The sequence below is a fragment of the Zingiber officinale genome, chromosome 7B (assembly GCF_018446385.1).
Source record: "Zingiber officinale cultivar Zhangliang chromosome 7B, Zo_v1.1, whole genome shotgun sequence".
NCBI lineage: Eukaryota > Viridiplantae > Streptophyta > Magnoliopsida > Zingiberales > Zingiberaceae > Zingiber > Zingiber officinale.
This window is the reverse complement of record NC_055999.1, coordinates 40,647,923-40,666,889: the sequence shown is the minus strand read 5'-3', so window position 1 is coordinate 40,666,889 and position 18,967 is coordinate 40,647,923. Positions and strand designations below refer to the sequence as shown.

At 37.1% G+C, this 18,967-nt stretch overlaps 1 non-coding gene across 1 annotated transcript; it reads left to right on the top strand.

Annotated features, from left to right (window-relative positions):
• The first annotated feature begins 18,255 nt into the window (after positions 1 to 18,255).
• LOC122007451 lies at positions 18,256 to 18,361 on the top strand. The gene has a single exon (XR_006118948.1). It is a non-coding gene; the product is annotated as a small nucleolar RNA R71 (small nucleolar RNA).
• Positions 18,362 to 18,967: the final 606 nt, after the last annotated feature.

Sequence of the window (18,967 nt, the reverse complement as noted above, 5' to 3'; positions counted from 1 at the left end):
GAATACGATAGAAGATCAAGAGGTCGTTGCATACAAAGAAAGGTGTTACTAGTAATTATTTTCCGCATCATGCTAGTTTTTTTTGTATGAATTCCAAACACAAGAGGCATATGATTCTAGATTTTCGGATTTGATATTCGTGTTTGTGTTTTTTTTTGTTTTTTGAATTTGTGATTCGATTATTTTTTTGGTTAAACCTAATGTTATTTTAGGAAATTAAATATTGAATTTCGTTAAGAGGCTTTGTCGAGGTAGTGGTGGATATTCCCATACCCAAGAAGATCATGTACCTCGCCATGTTTGACCTGGGAGCCAATTTTTGAAATTAATATTTAATAAAATTTATAACATGGGTGGATTTGGATCAATAGTGTTAAATTCCGCTTGTGATCCAAGTCTAAACCTGTTAGTTAGAGCCCTAGAGCCAATCATTTGATGATTGTATTATGGACTTGTTGTATCATATTCTTATATAAATAAAGGCATTTGTTTTGGTTATTATACTTACTTGTATTGGTGCCAAATAAACTAAGTATAATAGCCTCCTTGAGTAGAAGGTTCTCACCTATATCAATCGGTTAGTTGAACCGATAGTGAGATGATATAGGGAACACTACTCTTAATCATTCCTAGTCGAGTATTAACATTCAGGGACAATGTTAATGCGACGAGACTAGCATGTAGGTCAACTCGATGACTTGATCTCACAAGTCATGGATATAGAGATATCAAGTTGACACATGGGTATGCATTGGAGAATGTATACTGAATGACCCGCCATGAGAAAGTATCATGGAGAGTTATATGAGTGTCATATACTTTCTCATGTGACTATTAGTATGACTACTAGTCCTAAGACCTGAAGTCACCATGGATCCCTATATAAGGAGTTATGTACTTTGGTTTCGTCAAACGTCACCCGTAACTGGGTGGACTATAAAGGCGATTACTGGGTATGTAACGAATTATGCAGAGGGATGTGAGTGATGTAGATGGGATCTATCCCTCCTATATGATGGGAGCGACATCGATATTCTTGATAGAGTGAGACCACGAAGTGCATGGCCATGCCCAAATGAGTCAATATGAGATATTGAGCTCGTTTGATTTAGTGAGTCTACTTAGAGTTCAAGATTTAGATTGGTCAGAGGATGACACGGTCTATGCCTCACATTGATCAATCTAGATGTTTAGGATAGAAGGACACTTGTCATATATTGTGAGGAGTCACAATTATTAGTCACAAGGTGATGTTGGATCTCAACATTCTTATAACTTGGGTAGTAATGATGTGTTGCTAGATACCGCTCATTACTTATGCTCCTAAATGGGTTTAGGGGCATTGCCAACGTTACAAGAACCTATAGGGTCACACACTAAGGACAATTAGATGGAAATTAGGTTCATATGATGAACCAAGAGGATTAGATTCATTTGATGAGTCAAATTGGATTAAGAGTAATCCTAATTGGGCTAATTGAGTTGGACTCAAGTTGATTCATGTGTTCAATGAGTCTAATTTAGATTATGACTCATTGAATCAATTTAATTAAATGAATTAGATTCATTATATTAATTTGGCTTGAATTAAATGGTTGGATTAGATCAACCATGAGAGAGATTAAGTCAAGTTTGACTTGACTTGAGAGGAAGATGAAGAGTCAAGTTTGACTTGACTTTATGCCACCTCATTGGTGAGTTAGCATTGAGTGGGCCAATGATGATGCTCCACATCATCATGGTTGCTTAAGTGGGATGCCGCCTCATGGGAGTTACCAAGAGTTGTGACTCTTGGCATTCCATGGAGGTTACAACTCCTCTTAATGTGGCCGGCCACATCAATTGCATGATGAGTTTCATTTTGTGAGTAATTCTCATTCATTCTATCATCTTCTTCCTCAAGCTCTCCTCAAGCTCTCCCTCTCCTTTCTTGGCCGAACACTATAGGTGCTAGCACACCTTTGTTTGGTCCCCTCCACCTAATTTTGTTCGTGTGGATACTTCTAGAGGGTTGTCTACTTTGACAATCTTGAGATCCAGCAAACCGTTGGACTAGAGGGATAGCGAAGGGAATCGCATCGAGGGTAACGCTCTTATCTAGTGTAGCTCTAGACTTTAGAAACTCGTACTCGTATTTTGTTTTTATTTTTCTTCGCACGGATTCGGTGGCCGGGGGTTTCGGGGTTTCTGCGACGTGAAAAAGCAATTTTCACGGCCCGAAAAACCCAACAAAACCATTAAGAACAGATAATTTAAATTTAGAATCAATAATGTTAAGTTCCATTTGTAATTCCTAATTTAATTTCTAAAGAACAAAATAGGTTGTTTAGGAAAGGTTCGACACTTATACAAAATTTTTGTACAGTGGAACCGATACGATCTTCCTAGGACCAACCAACAATTGGTATCAGAGCTAGGGTTTGCCTCTGTGTGTTTGGTTTTTAAAATTGATTATGCATATGTCATACATAATTTAGGCAGGAAAATAGTAGGATGTGCTAACTCTATGGTTGTAGGCTCCAACTATTACGACTTACAGATATTGTGTGTGATCGGGCCCTTGGATATGTCAAGGGTATTTTATTGTGTGTGCATGATTGTAATATTAAATACAGCAGGAGCTGTATTAGTTATTAGGATTTTATATTTTTGTTTCGATCTAGATTACATGTACATTCCTTTGTGGAATATAGGATCGATATATGTAAAATTCTATTTTTGTCACGGATCATATCCTTGCAATGCGTGGTACTATTGGAGGACCAGAGGCGCAGCGGAAAAGGAAGCTCGATGGACCCGACGACATGATCCCTAGGGCTGGCAGCACACGAAGGACAGTGATGGAAGAAGCCATAATAATTAAAAAATTAATTCCCATATTTATTGCTTTTATTTACTGTGATGTGTGATGTATGCTAGCATAGTCAAAAATCTTCACCTTAAAAAAATAAGTAGGAGATGGATTTTTAAATAAATTTCACGATCTCCATTACTGATTTGTAAGTGATACAACAAGCTTGCGTATTGGCTCTGAGTGCCTCCCTCCACAACGGATGGGTTTGTTGCGGATCACTAGATCAAACTTCCTTTATGGATGGTTATAGGAAATTATTTAGGAGCGTGTTATCTTCTCCAACTGAAGGGGCATAATCCTATTTAATGGACTAAGTATCAAGTAATGGTATACACTTAGACTCATTCAATAGTATCCTTCCCAATGGAGTCACTGCTATTGTTTTGCGTCACCAAAGGAATACCAACTATTAATTTGTCATAAAGCAAGGTAAAATCTCCCCTCTTACAAATGGTTTTGTATACGTCCACACTAACATGACATACAAAATTCATGGTGTTTGAGGTAATTTAAGGTTGACAAGATAATTAATGGGTGAGACCCTCCTCTTACAAATGTTTGAATTTGTATACGTCCACACTAACGTGGCATGCATAATTTCCGGTGTTTGAGGTGTTGGTGAATTTAAATAATATTGTTTGAGGAATCAATGTTATTTTAAATTCAAAGTTTTGACCAAATATTTGATCAAAGAAAGACCAACTATTAATTTTATTAATCATAAAGATAGGTTGACAAGATAATAAAATTAATAAAATCACCTATTAAAGTTTGAATTTGTATACGTCCACACTAACGTGACATACAAAATTCACGGGGATTTTAAGGTGTTGGTCTTGACCAAATATTTTTGTGATTCTTAGGATTTCAAATGTTTGTCAATCCCCTAGTTGTTATACTATAGAACAGACTTAGTTGTCCCAATTATAATGATTGGAAATAAGACTTGGACATTAAGATGGACTGTCCTCTCAGAACTAAGAACAATATAGGTGTATTTTATTCATTAGTTGTTGAAACATGTTTAGTGGTGTTATCTACCGGTACCTGGTGTGTAGATACGAGGAGCCACTAATCATGTCTGCAATTCATTGTAGGGTTCCAAGAAACTCGACAACTATATGAAAGGGAAAACACTGTCTACATGGGCACTACTGTAAAAGTAGCAGCTGTTGCAGTGGGAGATGTTTATCCTCCAATAGGAATAAAACATAGATTTTAAGAAATTGTCTTTACATACCAAGTTTAGAAAGAACTTGAATTCAGTTTCTAAACTATTCAAAGAACTTGATATTCTGTCTCTTTTGATAACAAAGTTATTATTAAGGAAAAGAGGGAAGTTATCTGTTCTGGTACGTTGGTTGGCAATTTATAAAATCCAATAACTCCCACGATACAACAAATGGAAATTAATACCACATCTTCTAACTCTAATAAGAGAAAGCAACCTTCAGAAATGAACCAATCATATCTTTGGCATCTAAGGCTAGGTTATATTAACTTGAGTAGGATTCATTAATAGCCGATAAACTTTTGTGTTCATTGGTAGTGGAAACCTTTCCAACCTGCGAGTCTTACTTGGAAGGAAAAATAACCAAGAATCTTTTTAAGTCTAAGGGGTATAGAGCCAAAGATGTGTTGGAATTGGTTCATTCTGATTTGTGTGGATCTATGACTATCCAGGAAAGAGGTGGTTTCGAATATTTCGTCTATTTTATAGACAACTATTCAAAATACAGGTACATTTACTTGATGTGCCGCAAGTCTAAGTGCTTTGATAAGTTCAAAGAGTACTAGGCTGATGTGGAGTAACGTCAAGGTAAAAGTATCAAGACACTACGGTGAGATCGTAGTGGCGAGTACCTCTTGGGAGAGTTTAGGAGTCACTTATCAGAAGTCGGGATTCAATCCCAACTTATTGCACCTGGTACACCCCAACAGAATGGTGTAGTACAAAGAAGGTATAGGACTCTTATGGAAATGATTAGATCGATGATGAGTTATTCAGAAAATTATCAAATTCATTTTGAGGATATACTCTGGAAACGGAAGTGAACATAGTACCTTTTAAGTCAGAACTCTCTACTCCCATAGAATTGCAGAATAGGCGTAAGCTTAATCTGAAGCATATTCGGATTTGGGGTAGTCCAGCACATGTACTGAAGGGAGACACTGATAAGTTGGACAGGAGTTCACTTGTTTGTAAGTTATCCTAGAGAAACGAAAGGAGGTTTATAGTCATAAAAATCAGAAGGTCATGGTTAGCACCAATGCCCGATTTTTAGAAAAGGACTATGTAATGAACCACAAGCCCATAAGTAAATTTGTTCTTGAGGAAATAATAAAGGACACGTCTAATCTAGTACCAACAATACAAGATGAAGTACCACAAGAAACTGCAACACGTGTCACAAATAATGCACAGTTACAGACAGTGCATCGTCGTAGTGGGAGGGTTGTTAGGCAACCTGAAAGATTCATATTCTTAGGAGAGTCTTCGGACTTGATCCTTGGTCAACATGAACCTGATCCCCGGACATATGACGAAGCAATCCAAGATAAAGATGCAGCATCTTAGCAAAGAGCGATGAATTCAAAATAGAATCTATGTATTCTAATAAATTCTGGGAGCTTATAGAACCACCAAATGATGTAAAAGTCATTGGGTGAAAATAGGTCTACAATAGAAAAAGAGGGATAGACGGGATGGTGAAAACTTTCAAAGCAAGGCTTGTTGAAAAAGGGAAACCTTTTTCCAATAGTCATGCTTAAGTCTATCCGGATTCTTTTATCTATTGTTGCTCATATGGATTATGAGATTTGGCAAGTGGATGTCAAGACAGTTTTCCTTAATGGAAGTCTTGAAAACAGCATCCATATAAAGTAACCAGAGAGGTTCATTGCAAAGGGCAAAGAACATCCAGTATGTAAGCTCAATCGGTCTATTTATGGACCAAAGCAAATCTTCAAGGTCTTGGTACATCCGGTTTAATAAAGTAATCCAGACCTATGTATTTATTTAGTGTTCGGATGAGTCTTGTGTATAAAGAAGTGTGATGGAAGCGTGGTGGTATTTCTTGTACTATACATAGATGATATTTTTTTTATAGTTGGAAATAATATCAAAGTGTTGTCGGAAGTAAGGGTATGGTTGTCCAAGCAATTCAATATGAAGGACTTGGGAGAATGCGCACATATTCTCGCGATCAAAAGGGATCACAAGAAAAGAATGTTGTGCTTATCCCGAGCTTCATATATCAATACTATCCTAGCTCGTTTTAGCATACAAGACTTCAAGAATGGTTTTCTACCTTTTATGCATGGAGTATCTTTATCTAAAGAAATGTCTCCAAAGACATCGAAGGAGATAGAGGACATAAAGACAGTTCCTTATGTTTCAGCTGTCGGAAGCCTAATGTATGCTATGCACGAGACCGGATATCTGTTTTGCCCATGGCATAGTTAGCAGATATTAAAGTAACTCAGGACTAGGACACTAGACTGCCGTAAAGCATATATTAAAGTACCTTAGAGGGAATAGAGATTATATGCTAGTTTACAAGGAAGATAATTTGATCCCTGTGGGTTATATGGATTTTGAGTTCCAATCAGATATAGACAATAGAAAGTCAACATCGGGGTTTTGTGTTAACTTTAGGAAGTGAAGTCATAAATATGGAGGAGTGTTAAGCATAGGTGCTTTTCCGGACTCCACTATAGAAGCTGAGTATGTGGCAGCCTCTGAGGCAGCCATAGAAGTTATATGGCTCAGAATGTTCATGATGGACTTAGGCATGATTTCTGGTTTATCCAAAAATTATTATAATTTTTGTAATAATAATGGTGCAGTAGCAAACTCGAAGAAAACATAAGTCCATAAGGCAAATAAACACAATAGAGCGCAAGTACCACCCAATACGAGACATCGTATAACGAGGAGAAGTTATTGCCACCTAGATTACATCAGATGATAACATAAGAGAACCTTTCACTAAGACCCTTAAGGCAAGAGCTTTTGATGGGCATGTTGAAGAAATCAGATGTATGGCAGGATATATGGCAGCATATTCTTTTAGTATAAGTGGGAGATTGTTGGAATGTATACTAAAAGCCTATCTTTTTGTATAAATATATATTTAGAAATAAGAATCACATTGGTCAATATCTACATTTATATGCTAAGTGTAGTTATTCAATTAATTTATATTGTAGGTAACATGGTGTGTGGTGTCACACACAAATGATCATGTTATCAATTCCTAATAAATTATAAATAGTAGTTCACGACTAAGATGGAAAGGAACAAACCATTGGAATAGTCGTAGTGTAATTAGGTATTAGTTTATCTTGACTAATAAATTACACTAGCACACTCTAAGTGTATTGAGTAGGATCATTTAAGTTAAGTTCTTTCTATACTGACTTAATAAAAGAACAAGACCTTAGTTATTATGGAAGTGTGTGCTCTTAATCCTAATATAATAACAAGCACATATATTTGGTATTTATTTCTTTGACTTATCAAAGGGTGAAGATTTAGCTCGATAAATCAATAGACCCGACAAGTTGGGAAATGATATTACTTATAGTGTGTGTTGTTGATTATAGAAGGAAACTGTGTCCTAGTAATCTAGGTTGATAATGTCCCCAAGAGAAGCTCATAAGAATTGTCATGTTAAACTCTGCAGGTGGACTTAGTCCGACATGACGATAAGGTTGAGTGGTACTACTCTTGGACTAAGATATTAATTAAAGAGAGTTGTCAGTAACTCATTTAATTAGTGGACATTCAACATCTTAAACACAGGGAGACTAACACACTCATAATAAGAAGGAACCCAAAACATAATTTGAGATTGGTGCGGTAGTTCAATAATAATTCTTTAGTGGTATGAATTATTATTGATGAAATTAAGTTGGGTGTTTAGGACGAACACGAGAAGCTTAATTTCATCGGGAGACCAAAACCAATTCCTCCTCTCGGTCCCTATACTAGCCTCTTGTATATAGAGAATTATATCCACCTATATCCACCTTCTTACCCACTCTTTGGTGGCCGGCCAAGCTAGCTAAGAGCACAAGCTAGGGCCAGCCAAGACCCAAAGATTGAGCCAAGTAAGGGGTCGGCCAATGCTTGGAGCCCAAGCATGGTGTGGCTGGCCCTAAGAAAATTAAAAGAATTTTATTTTAAAATTTTTTCTTATGTGGATTCCATGGTTTTAAAAGAGAGTTTAAAATTTAAATCTTTCCTTTTATAGCTTTCTAAAAAAGATTAAGAAAAGATTTGATATCTTTCCTTATTTGTAGATTGATAGGAAGATTTTAATTTTGATAAAACTTTCCTTTTTTTAACCATGTTCATGATTTAAAAAATGAGTTTTAAAATTAAATATTTCCTTTTATAAGTTTCTACAAAATATTAAGAAAAGATTTGATATCTTTCCTTATTTGTAAATTGAAAGAAGATTTTAATTTTATAGATAACTTTCCTTTTTGGAAATTATCCACATGTTTAAAAGAAAGATTTTGATTTCTAAAATTTCCTTTTATAATCAACTATGAAGAAAAAAATTATTAGAGAAATTTTTATAAATTTTCGGAAATAAATTAGGAAGTTTTAATTCTTGTGTTATTAAAACTTTCCTTGTTTGGAACTTTTAGGTGGTCGGCTATGTTGATAAAGAAAAGGAAATTGATTTTTTAATTAATGAAATTTTCTTTTTCATGGCAAAGGAATTAAGGAAGTATTTATTTAAATTTCCTTATTTGCCAAGGCAAAGGATTATAAAAGAGGGGGTAGAGGTGCCTTCATGGGGGCGAACTCTATTCTATTTCCCTCCCTTTCTTCCTTGGTGTGGTCGACCCTTCAAGTTCTTCCTTCTCCTTTTTCTTTCTTCTCCTTGGCCGAATCTCTTCATCCTTTGGAGCTTGGAAGGTGGTCGGATCTTGCTTGGAGAAGAAGGAGGAAAAAGGAGGCTTTGTTTCTAGCATCCCTTGGAGCTTGGTGGTGGCGGCCGAACCTCTACATCTCTTGGAGACTTGGTGGTTGCCGAAACTAGCTTGGAGAAGAAGGGTCATGGGTGGTTCTCATCTCAGAAGATCATTGGTCACATAACGTCCGAGATAAGAAGAGGAATATGGTAGAAGATCAAGAGGTCGTTGCATACAAAGAAAGGTATAACTAGTAATTATTTTCCGCATCATGCTAGTTTTTCTTTGTATGAATTCCAAACACAAGAGGCATATGATTCTAAATTTTCGGATTATATATTTGTGTTTTTGTTTTTTTTTGTTTTTTGAATTTGTGATTCAATTGTTCTTTTTGGTTAAACCTAATGTTATTTTAGGAAATTAAATATTGAATTTCGTTAAGAGGCTTTGTCGAGGCAGTGGTGGATGCTCCCATACCCAAAGAAGGCCATGTGCCTCGCCATGTTTGACCTGGGAGCCAATTTCTAAAATTAATATTTAATAGAATTTATAACATGGGTGGATTTGGATCAATAGTGTTAAGTTTCGCTTGCGATCCAAGTCTAAACTATTAAGAACAGATAAGTTAAATTTGGAATCAATAATGTTAAGTTTCTTTTGAGATTCCTAATTTAATTTCTAAATAACACAATAGGTTACTTAGGAAAGGTTCGACACTTGTACAAAATTTTTGTACAATGGAACCGGTGCGATCTTCCTAGGACCAACCAACACACATATAGGATCAGATCGGGTGATACCATCTGGAGGTGACCGATCGAGAGGAAGGCATTGGATCAGCCTACCATGGACCTTCCCTCTTACCGTTCACTGCCTCTCCACTTCTTGTAGCTGCTAAGGTTTTGGGTGAAGGGGTGGAGGGTCTGTTGAGGTAAGTTTGTACTATTGGTTAGGGTTTCAGCAAGTCTTTTTTGGTATAATTAGTTTTCCGGATTGATTCTTGGAAGGTTGTGGTATAGTTGTTCTTTGTAGCTTCCGGACCGTGAGTGTAGGGCTGTTAGGTACTGGATTGGCTTCCCTATCTTAAGGTGAGTGTATTGCAGTGATGTACTTCTGATTTTCTCATTAGTATGTTACTAAATTAGTTTTTTCTAATGGGTGTAGGGTTTTGTTCTTGCTTAGATTTATTAGTAGTAAGTGAAGGTATAGATTGAACCTATAGTGATTATTGGGATGTTTAGGACTGCATTGTTTTAGGTAATAATGGAAGGTTAAATGATGATTAAGAATCTAATGGGAATTTTAATTTTTAGATGGGTTAAGCTAGGTTGAAATTTAATCTAGTCTTACCAAGGGAAAGGAGTAGTAATCATGGTTAGCTATTACTTGAGAGTTGGTTATTTATTTGTAGGAGATTTATCTATTTGTAGTATTGTTAACATTCTGCAAGTGTACGGATATGTCGTCATTAATAAAGAAAGATATCGTATCCACAGGGACTGGTTATAACCACTAAAGATATATCAACACGAATTAGCTAAACAAGTAATCAATTGATTTATAAAACTAAGTGCAACTATGAAAAGTAAAGCATAGAAGTAAAAGCATAAAAACAAGAATAAGGGCTATGATAAAAGGATGCTCTAGGAATTTTGGTTTCTCTGTAATATTATTCAATGTAAATGATCTACCAAATTTTATTCCTCAATTGTCCATCATTTATAGAAGGTTGTTGATTATCTCTTGCAATAGACAACCGGCTTAGGACTAAAATCTATATCTAAATGTGATCAATTAGGAATGATTCCTATGATGTCCTTACATGGGCTTACCTGTCACGTGTGTCCCTCGGATAATCAACATAGAAATTCATTACTTCTCAACCCATATCAAGATATAAAAGATTAATGCATACAATATATCCTACCCCCTTGAATGACTTTATTTCACTTTCAAGATTATCCCTCAATCGTCCTTACACGGGCTTGTCTGTCACGTACATCCCTCAGATAATCGAATGAGGAATTACCTCAACAAGATCCACAAGATACTCAAACATTCAATCAAGTATGGTAATTAAGTCCATTCGCAACAATCCACACAATATCAAATAGATACAAACAAGACAAAATCATAGAAATAAGAAATTGGCAAATCCATAAGAGTTTACATCAAATCATATTACAAATACTCCCTCCATCCTAGAACAAGGAGATCTAATCCATAGAACAAGAAAATAAGCCCAACAACAAGAAGCTCATAAGCATATTTATCCCAAAATTCAAGAAGAGAAAGGGAATAAAAGATTATCTATGATGAAGAAAGGTGTTCGGATCCAATCCTCAATCTCGGAATTGATTCGTTGAAGATACACCCTTAGATCGCCAGAAAATCCCTCCAAGAAGGTGAGAAATCACCCAAATCTTGTTTTCTCCCAAATGGGAGAACTTCCCCCTTCAAATGGTGAAAGAAACCCTTATATAGAGTAGAGATTTTGGGCACCACACGGCCCTGAGACCTGACCGTGTGTGAGACACGACCTAGGTCATTCTCTTCACTGCCCATCTCACACGGCTGTGTGATGCACACGGTCGTTACATGTTCTGCCACTGCCATCCTTGCACGGGCATGTAGATCTACACGGCTTGTGCTGCCTCCGGCTTTGGAACTCATGTACGGTCATGTCTGGGACATGACCAGGACTTGTTTGGCTTATGGGAAAATTGCACGGCCGTGTAGATCTACACAGCCATGTACTGCTTTGGCTCTGGAAGGCTTTAAAATTGGCACGGCCGTGTGATGCACACACGACCGTGAACTTCTCCTTTTCTACAGAAGCTACATGGGAAAGCTTCACCACACGGCCTGGACACTCCTCTGCTCTACCAATGTTGCATGGGTGATCATCACCACACAGCCCAGGTCACTCTCCCAGACATGGCCGTGTGGCACTCCAAGACGGTGTCTTACTCCTTTCGTTAGCTTGCAGATTTGGCCTCGATCATAAATTTTCTCCAAATACGACTCCTGCATATAGAAAATGCATAAAAGAAAATCTCCGAACAAAAAGAGTAAATATACTAAAAGCAAAGCTGGAAGTACGAAAATGAATAGATAAAGCATGCGCAAAATATGTGAATGTGCATCAAAACATGCTAAACAAGTGTATACAATCTAAGCACATCACACCCCCAAACTTAGACTTTTGCTTGTCCTCAAGCAAAAATGCCGTAATGTTAATTCATATGCTCTACAATGCATTCATAATCCTTAATGTACTTTCCTAACTCTGTCAAAAAGTTTCATTAACAAGCATGATCATGGAAACAAGTCAAGTATGGCTCAAGCATAAGTCTCTTGTGCACTGTGCAAAAAGTGACCCAAACTTTTCAAATTTCAATCTATGCCATAGCCAAGTCATCATCCAGATGAGTTCCTAATGTTTCTGGTGATAGACACTTACCTGCCACACACTTGGTTCATATTTCTCAACCAACCCAGGGTCTCAAAAGTGTGCTCAATCTCAAGAGAAGCTAAGCAGTTATTTCCCCAGTAACCTAACTCGGTCTCAAAGGGGTAACTTACTAGATTCCACTCACGATAACTATTTTTTTATATCCCTTATTCACTTTTTTTATATATAAGAATTTGCATTGTGCAAAACTTATTTACAAATGTACTTTTAGAACAAATATTGGGATATTTTGATTTTTCCAAATGAGCTTGCATGATTTGAGCATCATCCAGTAACCAAAATGAAGTTTGAGAAATTACTATGGAAACCAAGTACTAAACAAACAAGATGAATCATGATTATTTCAATGATATCAACTATTCAAGCTCAAGTATAGTGAAGGTAAGATCTTTAAGGTCAAACCAAATCTCAAACTTATCTCCATATGATACTTAGCTTATTTCAAGCTACTCAAGATAGATAAAAGAAATACACTAAGCATACTACTAGCATCATTTAAAATATCATGAATCAAGATAATAAACGTGCTAACATTTTTACTAAAAGATAAGAAAGTATATAAGTGAAGTTTGATGTTTTCAAGATGTATGTCACAAAAAATTAAAACAAAATGTAAGACATAAGCAAAAATAAAAACAAACAAAGTAAATCAAACGCATCTAACGCATCCCCCCAGACTTAAACTGTAAGATACCGAAAAAAAATAATAAATATTATTGGACGAAAAATCTTATTGGATTTTTCATAAATTTTTAGAGATTTTTCAGGATTTAAACGGAGTCTGTATGACCCGTTTTGAGGGGATGAATTCGGGGTATAGTAAAAGCCTGTTTGAAATACCATTTAAGTAGGAGTTGATTTAGGATTTGACTTAAGGTTTAATTAACTTAAACCTAGATTTTATTTTCTTTTATTTCGTTTCTTCTCCTCCCCCAAATTCGCCGAGTTCTCCTCCTATTCCCGATTCATCTCCATTGCCGACGTTGAGCTTGCAATCGCCGGCCACCTTTCTTCGCGTGAGGCTAGGGCAACACCTCCATCAGCAGTGTGAGAGCAGGGGGCGCTGCCCCTCTTGCAATCCTCTCTTCTTTCTCCCTCTCTCACGCGGGCGACCTTGTGTGGGCAGAGGGCGAGTTTTCCCTCGGCGATCTCGTCCTCACCGTGGCGTCGGATCTTAACAGTACGTGCTATCTCCGGGTGTGGGGATGTCTTTATGGCTGTTCTTGAGCACGATTGGCGGCAGCTTGGCACCTAGGGCATCACGGTGGACTCGCCTTGCATTACCCCTAACCGATCGACCTCGTTCCTTCCTCCCGATCTGATCACTGGAGAGTGGTCTGTATCTCCTCACCAGTTGGATTGAAGCGGGCGTCATCATCTAGGATCGGATGAGACGATACCAATTGGAGGTGACTGATTGAGGTAAGCGTCGGAAAAATCTTATGGATTCAATGATCTCTGTTTATAGGGTTCCAATGGTGATGCTTCTCTTATCTTGGATTAGGGGAAGGCATAGGAACAACACCTTGATGGACTTCCTATGGAAGATCACTTTCCTATGCAACTTGCAGCTGATAGGGTGTCGGTGAAGGGTGGAGGCCTGGTTGAGGTGAGCAAGACTCTGTTTACTAAGGTTCAGCAAACCAAATTTTCTTTGCAATTAGGTTTTTGGGTTTGATATTGGAAGAAATTCGTGTAGGGTTCTTGGTAGCGGTTAGCAGAGGTTCTTGTGGGCTGTGAGATTCAGAACTTGCTACCAAAACCTCACGGTAAGTGATTTCCAGAGAGGTATCTCTGTTATTCGCATTAGTATGGGCCAAATTAGGTTTTATAATAGGTTGTAGGGTTGTTCTTACTTAGTATGTGTTGTTGAATCCATGTTGATATTGGATTAGGGATTTTGGATTGGAAACTATGGATATGGGTAAGAATATAAAGGTGAATCATGTTGGAGTTTGTGATTGATGGTGGTTTGATGATTTGGTTGATAGGTTGAGTGGATGATTATTGAATTGGGAGGTATTGTTATGTATTGGATAAAATTGGATTATTGTTTTAGAGGAGTTTTGGAGATGCATCATGTATAATCTAATCTAATTAGGTTGTATTATGGTTAAGGTTAGTTGGGAGAATTAACCCATAATCATGTTTGATTAGGGTTATTCTAATTAGGTGGGGGGGGGGGGAGTTGTTTAGTTATTTACTTCGTATGTAATTAGCTAAATATGTTATGTGATCGCAGGACTTTGTTTCGAGGCGAGCGTCTCGACGTGAGATTGGTTTATCTGACATGGTCGACAGATAAAGGCGGGTATTTCTTCCTTTGCCTCTATGTAGATTTTCTTTGAGCTTAGTGCATGGTTGTTATTTGAAGGATTAGGTTACTTTACCTTATATCGTGTTCGGTTGCTGTTTTTCCTGCTTGTTACTTTTGCTTGAGTTTAGAGATGATCTATTTAATTCATATATAGTCTCAACTCTTGATATCTACTCTTTTGTGATTACACGTGTAGAGTAGGTCTTGTAGGGATTGTCGGGCTGTTAGTATTACCATGCTGATTGGGTATATGATGTAGACTGTACGTAGGTTGGTACGCATGATAGGAGTCATCATGTTGACTATACGTTTGCATATCGTATGTACACACGTATTTGTTATGTACTTTTGGAGGAGTTGTGTTGGTTGTAGGTTTCTTGTATATACACGTGTCTGATGTGTTTACCGGAGGATACATGTTGATTGTACTTATGTTCTGTGTACATGTGTCTTGTGGGGTTATTGGAGATCTTTGGTCGATTATACATGCGTAGTTGTGCACATGTGGTTGGTGGTATATATGGAGGTATCATGACGATTATACTCCTATTGTGGGGTACTCATGTGGTTTGGGGGTTGCATTGATGATGACAGTGTTGGTATCATGATTATATATGTATATATATCATGTCATCATTCATTGCATACTGACGACTATTGTCTCCCTTATGGTGAGAGAGTTGTCGATTGTTTATAGTTGCCTATTCGGCCACTGTTGGAGAGTGGTAGCTAGGAGTGGAGCTAGTCCTATCGTGCTCATTCAGCCGCTCAGTGTTCTGTCAGTCTCGACCACTCTGGAGTAGTGGGTCTTGAGGGTACAGTAGTCAGAGGGCTTGAGTTGTCCGTTTCGGCTGCCTATAGCGGTGCATGTACTGGAGGCTAGTACGGTTTGTCACAGACCCAAGCCTCTGGGCCATACAGGGGTCGTGGTGTCTAGAGGGGTGGCGGGGGTGACCATGGAGCATGCATGCACATTTGCATTTGATTCGCGGTGCATCGTTGGAGATATATTTGCATACATGCCTAGTAGATACTAGTTGCATGTGTTTGTGGTATGTTGCATTTGTTTGCGATATGATTGTTGCATATGGTTGTCATGCTGCATACATGTCATTTATTTTACATGTATTTGCAGACGTATTTATATTGCACAGGTGTCACGAGTAGGTCTGTTGCAGATATGGTGAGTTTACTGACCATTGTACCAGGTGTTGATTCCAGATTGGGTATGTATCTATCATTATGTCGGTTGTGGTTGTATAGTATGTATGTCAAGTTAGCAGGTCTGATATGTTCAGATGCATTGATTATGATAGTAGGATTATATTCTTTGATTCCCTACTGAGACTGTATACCTTTGATCTCTATGTTTATTTATAAACCATGCACTATCTTTTCTATTACCCGCTGAGTTACCTATACTCACCACCGCATGTATATCTTTATGTTTTCAGGTAGATGGTTGGAGTGTCGCTCGGAGTATCCTGTCTGCCGGGTCCTACGTCACATCCGAAGAGCGTTTCGGGTTTCCGCTTATATTTTACTTGTATTCGTTATTTGGTGCATTCAGTGTATTTGGTGTATTTGGTGTTGTTGTTGTATTTGTGTGGTTGTGGTTGTTGAATAAAGTCTAGCCGGCTAGCAGTGTCTTGATGTGTTTTGTATGAGCTTGTTTTATGTTTTTCCGCTGTATTGGTTTTGATTTCAGCCGAGTGGGCTGATAGAAATATATATAACTGCGTGGTTGTTGTTATATTTGTCCAGCCGTGTCGGCTGAGATTATTAACTGCGTGGTTGTGTATATATTCCAGCCGCATGTGGCTGATGTATATTTTGTTTATACTTATGCTTCAGATTGTCACCGGTACAGGGGAGATGCTGCCGGATTTTTGTCTGGTAGGGACTCCTTTGGGGGAGTGACATAAACTTTTCATTGTCCCAATGAAAACTAAAAATAATGCAGAGGAGATTAAAAGTAAGAGAAGTTACCAAATGATGCGTGTCAAATGCCCATGTTAATAACTTCTCCATCATGTAGTTGCACTCCTCCTTACCTTAGAATCCTATAAAAGAAGATAGACAACAAAAATTTAGTAGAGGATACAAGTTTATTATAACGAAATAAATAAAACTAGAAAGAATTAAAGGAATGAATGAAAACAAAGAAAATGAACTTGGGTTGCCTCCTAAGAAGTGTTTGTTTAAGGTCATTAGCTCGAGCACCTTATTAGATTCATCTAAATCTCGCTCTTGGAGGGGTAAGATATTTCAACACCCTCCTACTGAGGGCTCTTATTATGGAGGGAGCTTCCAATATAGGAATTACAAAATGAAGTATTGCTCTCCCCATCTTCATCTTTTTGAAGTTCTCTCATGTGGTCGAAGACGGTTCAGTGTGAGCTTCCAATTATTTGCCCAAGTGAAATCTACACATGCAAAGAAAATACAAATCTCCTACAAATATATTAGATAAGATAGAGTCATAACCATATTAAGATAAGCAGAATAAGAAATAAAAACTGAATCACATCCAACAAAGTCAATGATACCCTCTATAAAATTTTCCAAAAGATCACAAGAAATACTAACCTTACTTTGCTGAGAGATACCTAAAATTTATAAACATATAGATGTGACTTCCTCTGAATCAAATGATGGTTCTAGCTCTGGCTCAGGTGTTGATGATATCAATGATGGTGACTCTTGAGACTCTGCTAGCTCTGTAAAAGTCCCTACACATTGTTCCACAACATTATCAATTCTTACAACCTCTAAGGGCTTTGTTGACAAAGGTGGTGATCCTTGAGATGCTGCTTCCACAACACAGCTCCCTACATATTCTTCCATATCATCATCATCAACACATACATCAAAAAATAAACCAACATCTATATCCTCAATAGGAGAATCAATAACAAGAGGATCAATAACTTCACTTGCAGTTTTAAATTGATCTACCACATCACATTCATCATCTGAAAATTTAATGTCACTATAACACCCTATAAAATTTGAAGGCAGATCTGAAAACTTATTTACCACTGCATTATCAATAAAATCCTCATCTGAAGAGTTCTCATCTTCATATACATTCAAAAATTTGCACTCAATCATATTAGTGTCACAGGATTTGTCGAAGTCTTTATTTTCATTGACCCCCACTAACCTTTGTGGAAAAGGAACCCTTAGTGAAGGTCCTGGAAAAGATTGAACTTACTTTTTCCCAAATTCCCTTTGAGCTTTTGGAGGAGGTCCAACTTGCTTATCTAGTGTTGGTGTGATCAATAACCCAACATCGTCATACTTTTCACTAGATCTTGTCTGCGAAAGAGGGAGATCATATTTAAACCATTTTGAAACAATACTTTCAATCTTTGCCCCCAAATGTTTGAACTCCCCGTTCTGTGACTTGTGATTCTCAAGACTCATAGATGATTGAGTTACAATTTGTTTGACAGGCTCTATAGCATTTATGGCTTGCACTTCATGAATGTTTGAGGGAAATTTCATCCAACTTATGTTCGACCATTCATGGAGGTTCAATGTCACTTGATCAATTAACATATATGCTTCATCTACACTTTTGTCCATAAAAGATCCTCCAGCTGATGCATCTAATAAACTCTTGTCTGAGAAAGAAATTTCCCCATAGAATATGTGTAGAATCAACCATTTTTCAAACCATGATGAGGGCACTGTCTTTGAAGACTCTTGAATCTATCCCATGCTTCAAATAATGATTCTCCATATGCCTAAGCAAAATTTGTTATGCAATTCCTCATATACACTGTTCTTCTTGGAGGGAAAAAATGATTCAGAAATTACTTCTCCAATTGCTCCCAACTTGTGATACTTTGAAGATGGAGAGAATATAACCAAGTCCTTACTTTATCCTTGATACTAAAAGGAATTGCCATCAATCGAACTGCATTTGCTGACACTCCTTCACATTTCACCATATTACAAATCTCTAAAAATATTTCAAGATGCAGATAAGAACTTTCTAATACTTCTCCTCCAAATTTGTGACCTTGTTTCATGGAAATTAACTCTGGGTCTAGTTGGAAACTTTCTGTTTTAATTTGAGGTTGCACAATGGGAGATAAAAATCTTGCAGAAAAGGGTGTAGAAAAATTTCTCATGGGTCTGCTCGATATGTTAGTGCTCATGGATATTCAGGAAAAAATTATTAGAAGAAAAAATTGAAGAATCAAAGACAAAAAATAAAATGCAATATGAAAAGCAAGAAAGAAAATGCAGAATTTAAATTATAAGAAAGAAAGTGCATAATGAAAACAAGAAAGAAAAGACAAAATGAAAAAGAAAAATGTCTAGAATAATTCATATACTAATCAACTAATGTGTTTATAAGTTCTTGTTATTCTTGATG